Source organism: Apodemus sylvaticus, chromosome 10 (assembly GCF_947179515.1).
Source record: "Apodemus sylvaticus chromosome 10, mApoSyl1.1, whole genome shotgun sequence".
Taxonomy (NCBI): Eukaryota; Metazoa; Chordata; class Mammalia; order Rodentia; family Muridae; genus Apodemus; species Apodemus sylvaticus.
Window position 1 is genome coordinate 71,619,413 of NC_067481.1, and position 5,995 is coordinate 71,625,407.

The 5,995-nt window shown below is 44.6% G+C and overlaps 1 pseudogene; it reads right to left on the minus strand.

The window, feature by feature from the left end:
- Positions 1–1,971: 1,971 nt before the first annotated feature.
- On the minus strand, positions 1,972–5,995 carry LOC127694445 (stathmin-like; annotated as a pseudogene).

A 5,995-nucleotide genomic window follows, 5' to 3' on the forward strand; every position in this document is an offset into this window, starting at 1 on the left:
GTGGGAAAAGGAAAGAATTAACTTCAAGAATTCACAACCAACCTCTTCCCTCGAGGTTGATAGGATGTTTTTGTTTTGTTTAGTTTTCGAGACAGGGTTTTTGTGTCTAGCCCTGGCTGTCCTGAAACTCACTCTGTAGATCAGGCTGGCCTTGAACTCAGAAATCTGCCAGCCTCTGCTTCCCAAGTGCTGGGATTAAAGGCGTGTGCCACCACTGCCACCATTGCCCAGCCCACTTCTTAAAGGCTAAAGACACTTGCTGCCAACAAGCCTGACCTGAGTTTGACCCCTGAATCATGGTGGAAGGAGAGATTTGACAAATTAGTCTCTGACCTCCACAAGCACACCTTGACACTTGTAGTCATGTGTAAATAAAATATAAATACATTAAATAAATAAAGTAAAACAATAAAAATAAAATTTGTTTATGCAGATAAATAAAGATTTAATTAATTATTTGTACTGGTTGGTTTTGTGTCAACTTGACACAAGATAGAGTCATCACAGAGGAGGAAATCTCAGCTGAGAAAATGTCCCCATGAGATCCAACTGTAAGGCGTTTTCTTGAGGCTGGGTCTTAATTAGTTCCAGCTGGCTTCAAGCTCTGCTTGAGAGAGGGCCTAGCCCATTGCGGGTGCTGCCATCTCTGAGCTGGTAGTCCTGGGTTCTATAAGAAAGCAGGCTGACCAACCCAAAAAGCAGCACCCCTCCATGACCTCTGTATTAGCTCCTGCCTCTAAGTTTTTGTCCTGTTGAGTCTCCATCCTGACTTTCTTTGGTCACGAGCAGCAATGTGGAAATGTAAGCTGAATAAACTCTTTTCTTCCCAACTTGCTTCTGGTCATGATGTTTCCTTACATCCACAGAAACCCTAAGTAGGACTTTAATTAATAAATTTTAAAGCAGTGGTAGGCAAATGGAAAATGGATAGCTATCCTGGGCCTTGGGGTAGGGATGAGGCTCTCTGGCTTAAGAGGTGGAGTGGAACTTGAACCTCCTCGAGTGCGGTGACATCTTGCTTTAACCACTTTCCTTCCTTCTGTACTTTATTTGAGAAGGTGTCCAGCTCTCTATCTCCCCCTCGCCTGGAACTCACAGAAATCTGTGTCTCTGCTTCCTGAAGCTGCACTAAAGGCATGTACTGCCTTTCCACGCTTTCTGCTTTCTACGAGAGCCTTGGAAGCAAAATACACAAAAGGTTGTAACCGAGTCTCTCCTCTTCAGATGCAGCTGCTCCTGCTCCTCGGAGTCCCTGAATTATATTGCAGCCCTCTGCGGCATAGAGGCATTGCACAGAGGGAATGAGCTTAGGATGGGCTTGTCTGTGGAGCCCGGGTGGTATACAGGTCTCTAAAGATTAGGGATCCGTGGTCATCTTTGACTGCATAATGAGCTTGAGTTTGAGGCCAGCTGGAACTAATTGAGCCCCAGCCTCAAAAAAAAAAAAAAAAAAATCTACAAAGCTTGACATGCCAAAGAAACAGAAAGACATAGATCTTCCTAAACTTGGTTGTCCTGTCCTGTGATTGTTAATTATCACAACTTCCTTACGATACATTATTTCTTCTTTCATTTTTTTTTAACAGCACCGTGCTGTTTATAAACCATTCAAGTACAGTAGCATCTGGTGAGATTGGGTTCACGAACAGAATTGCAAAATGAACAGATATTCAGCATCTAATGGGTAGGAAGAAGCCACTACATACTCTTCACAAATGTCTTCCACAACCAATACAGTACTAGCCATTAACCCAGCACACTGAGTGTGCCCCAGTGGAAAAGATGCAATGAGAAAAATAGCTACGCTAGAAAGACCAACACTTTAAAAAAGAGTAAAACACTTTGCTTTTCCCCATGATCCCCTAAAACATCTCACGGTCTGGATCTACCTGTACGGTCCTACATCAGTTTCTAGGATACCTGTTAGGAGGGATGAAGTAAGTGACCCTGGCCAGTACAGTCTTTGGATGTTTAGGAAAGGGTCGGGGAGAAAGTCAGTTCTCGGAACGACTTAGCCTCAGTCTTGTCCTTGGGGTCTCTGGATTCTTTGTTCTTCTGCATCTCTTCAACGTGCTTGTCCTTTTCTCTCAAAAGCTCCAGCTTGGCAGCCATCTGCGCCTTCCGGTTCTCTTTGTTATCCTCCATTTTGTGGGTCAGTTTCTCCTCTGCCATTTTGCTGAAGTTGTTGTTGTCCTCGAAGGCTTTCTGGAGTGCTTCTTTTTCATGCTCCCGTTTCTCAGCAAGCTGCTTCAAGACTTCTGCTTCATGAGACTTGCGTCTTTCTTCTGCAGCTTCTACTTTCTTCTGGATTTCCTCCAGGGAAAGAGCCTTCTTCTTCTTTGGGGGTGGGGGGATCGGGGACAGATTCTTTTGACTGAGGGCTGAGAATCAGCTCCAAAGCCTGGCCTGAAGCATGCTTCTCTCGATCTTGCACCTCATTATCAGAAGATGCCACGTCGGACAGAAGACAAGGGAGTGACTGTACACTCCACACAATCCGCTGGCAAGGACGGTCCCAAAATAAACTTGAAAATCTGAATCTCCTGCCTCCACACCTGGGCTTGGATTACTTTAATCAACAATGATTTTAAATTCGTTTGGAGCTGGTGATTGAACTTAGGGCTTTTTTAAAAAAATGATTTCTTTTTTTTTTAAGATTTATTTATTTTATGTATATGAGTACACTGTAACTGTCTTCAGACACACCAGAAGAGAGCATCAGATCTCATTACAGATGGTTGTGAGCCACCATGTGGTTGCTGGGAATTGAACTCAGGACCTCTGGAAGAGCAGTCAGTGCTAACCACTGAGCCATCTCTCCAGCCCAAAAAAATATTTCTTAAGATTTATTTATCATTATATGTAAATACACTGTAGTTGTCTTTAGACACTCGAGAAGAGAGAGTCAGATCTCATTATGGATGGTTGTGAGCCACCATGTGGTTGCTGGGAATTGAACCCAGGACCTTTGGAAGACCAGTCAGTACTCTTAACCGCTGAGCCATCTCTCCCTCCTTGAACTTAGAGCTTCCTGCATGCTGGCCTTGCATTTGATCAGATGAGCTATGTGTCCAACCCAGTTTTTGTTGTTGTATTTGTTGTTGTTGTTTTTTCTTGTTTTAATGAAAATAATTTTGAGAAGTAGCCCTAGCTATCCTGGAACCCTCTGTGTCGACCAGAGTAACCTTGAACTCACAGATATCTGCCTCCTGAGTACTGAGATTAAAGGTATGCACCATTTTTTTAAAATTTTTTTTTATTCGATATATTTTTTATTTACATTTCAAATGATTTCCCCTTTCCTAGCCCCTCCACTCCCTGAAAGTCCCGTAAGCCCCCTTCTTTCCCCCTATCCTCCCACCCACCCCTTCCCACTTTCCCGTTCTGGTTTTGCTGAATACTGCTTCAATATATAAATACACTGTAACTGTCTTCAGACACACCAGAATAGGGCATCAGATTTCATTACAGATGGTTGTGAGCCACCATGTGGTTGCTGGGATTTGAACTCAGGATCTGCGGAAGAGCAATCAGTGCTCTTAACCCGCTGAGCCATCTCTCCAGCCCTCCATTTTTATTTATTTATTTATTTATTTTTTCTTTTGGAAAGAGAGTTTAGGTTGGTAGACCAGGCTTGCCTCAAACTGTCATTCATCCTATAGCAAGGCATGAGGTTCCATTTAATAGCAGGTTACTGAAATGTGGAAAAGTATAGAAACGTGTCAGGATTAAAATGCTGTCCAACACATCCAAGGAGGCCCACTGTATGCTGGAAGAGGACCTTTCTGTGAGAAATCTGTGTGTGTGAAATGACAAAGGCAGAGAGGTGACACTGTGCAGCAAAGGCTTCTCAGTCAAACCGTTTAATCCGGCATGCAGAAGAGGAAGCCAGCTGACCGAGGGGAAGCCCCTGATGACTCCTCATGGCATGGACAACCAGCTCTGTATGCCTTATCCAGGCATTTGATTTGCCAAATCAGGGATGTGATGCTCACTGAAGTCTGTGAACATTTCATTCCCAGTTTTTGCACTTTACTGGTCATTCACGCCAAGGCAACGTGAGCCTGGGAGATCTAATGACTTTATTCTAATTTGCATCTCTGTGACTATTTGTTTGGTTGTTTTTTGAGACAGGATCTCTGTAAATAGCTTGGCTGTCCGGGAACTCACTCTGCAGACCAAGTTAGCCTCAAACTCACAGAGATCTGCCTGCCTCTGCCTCCTCAGTGCTAGGATAAAAACCAAACCAAACCGCAGGCTGTAGAGATGGCTTGGCAGTTGAGAGCATTTCCTACCCTAGCAGAGGACCTGGGTTTGATTCCCAGCACCCATGTGGTGGCCAACAACCTGTAACTCTATATGCAAGACTTTCAATCCCTCTACTGGACTTCTGTAAGCATGTGATACATACAGGCAAAACAGTCATACAAAGAAAATATATTTTTAACCTTTTTTTTTTTGAGAAATTAGTTCAGGGGAAGATGCATATTATCTCCCATTATAAATAGATTTACGAAGCTCTGCTAACTCTAGATGGTCAGGGACCATATGACTCAGTGGTAGAGCCCTGGCCTAGCATGTGCTAGGTCTGGGGTTCATAGAGGAGCTTCTCTGTGTAGTCTCAAAACTGGCTCTGGATAGTTAACACGTTCTGTTTCTTTAGTAGCTATAAGCAACTTAGCTGCTTTGTACTCAGGGGGAGTCTCAGTCTGTCAGCCAGACAGGAAATATTTATCTTCAAGTCTAGCCAGTTCCAGAGGACAAACAGTTCAGCTGATGGTTTACACAGTTTATGAGACAAGGAAAGGGAATTTGGAGTGTCTGTGTCTAGTCTGACACAGGTCAGCAGGGCGCCAGGGCATGCTGACCTAATGAGGAAGAGCTTGTGTTTGTAATAAGCTGGAGGCCTTTCCTGTCAAATGCTCTCTCTCTCTCTCTCTCTCTCTCTCTCTCTGTGTATGTGTGTGTGTGTGTACTCACTTCTAGACTAGGTTGTCCTTGAACTCACGAATCTCTTGATCTCCCACTCTCAAATGCTAGGGGTACAGGTATGAGCCATCATCATACTTAGTTTTATGTTTGGTTTTTCCAGACAGTCTCTACCTATCCTTGGGTGTCCTGGAACTCACTAATATAGACCAGGCTAGCCTCTCAATCACAGTGGTCTGACTACCTCCATCTGTGGTGTGCTGGGATTAGAGACGAACTCTGCCATGCCCAGCTAGCATGCTTATTTTATTTATTTATTTATTTATTTGATTTGGTCTTTTGAGACAGGGTTTCTCTGTATAGCCCTGGCTGTCCTGGAACTCACTCTGGCTGGCCTCGAACTCAGAAATCTGCCTGCCTCTAGGCATCTGTTTCTATCCGAGGTCTCATCCAGATATGAAGCTGGATACTACTTTGCTGTTCTCACAAATCCAAGCACTGCATGGTTTTTATATGTGAGCTGCAGAGAAAGGTCGTCTGGAGGCAGATGCCACCCCCTGCTTCCTGCTTCTGAGTCTCAATGCCCCTCTGTATTTCTCCTCCAATCAAGTCTTCTCCACTTCCCAGGCCTCTGCCTGCACTCGTCCCCTCTGACATCTTAGGGCAGTCTGAGTCTCCATCCCATCCCAGGCTATTTCAGAGCCTGCTTAGGCCTGTCTAGATTCCTTAGCTGGCTGAAAGCCGGTGCACACCCTTTCTCTTCCTAAAGTAACTGTCACGCATTTTGGAGTTGTTTTCTTCTAGTTCTTTTTTTGTTTGTTTGTTTTTGGATTTGGTTTTTTTTCCCCCCCAGACAGAGTTTCTCTGTGTAGCCCTGGCTGTCCTGGAACTCACTCTGTAGACCAGGCTGGCCTCGAACTCAGAAATCCACCTGCCTCTGCCTCCAGAGTTCTGGGATTACAGGCATGCGCCACCACCGCCCGGCTTCTTCTAGTTCTTGATAACAAAACTGAGTGTAGCTCACCCTGTACCCCCACTTACACTTGATGAGACCAGCCTGACTCAT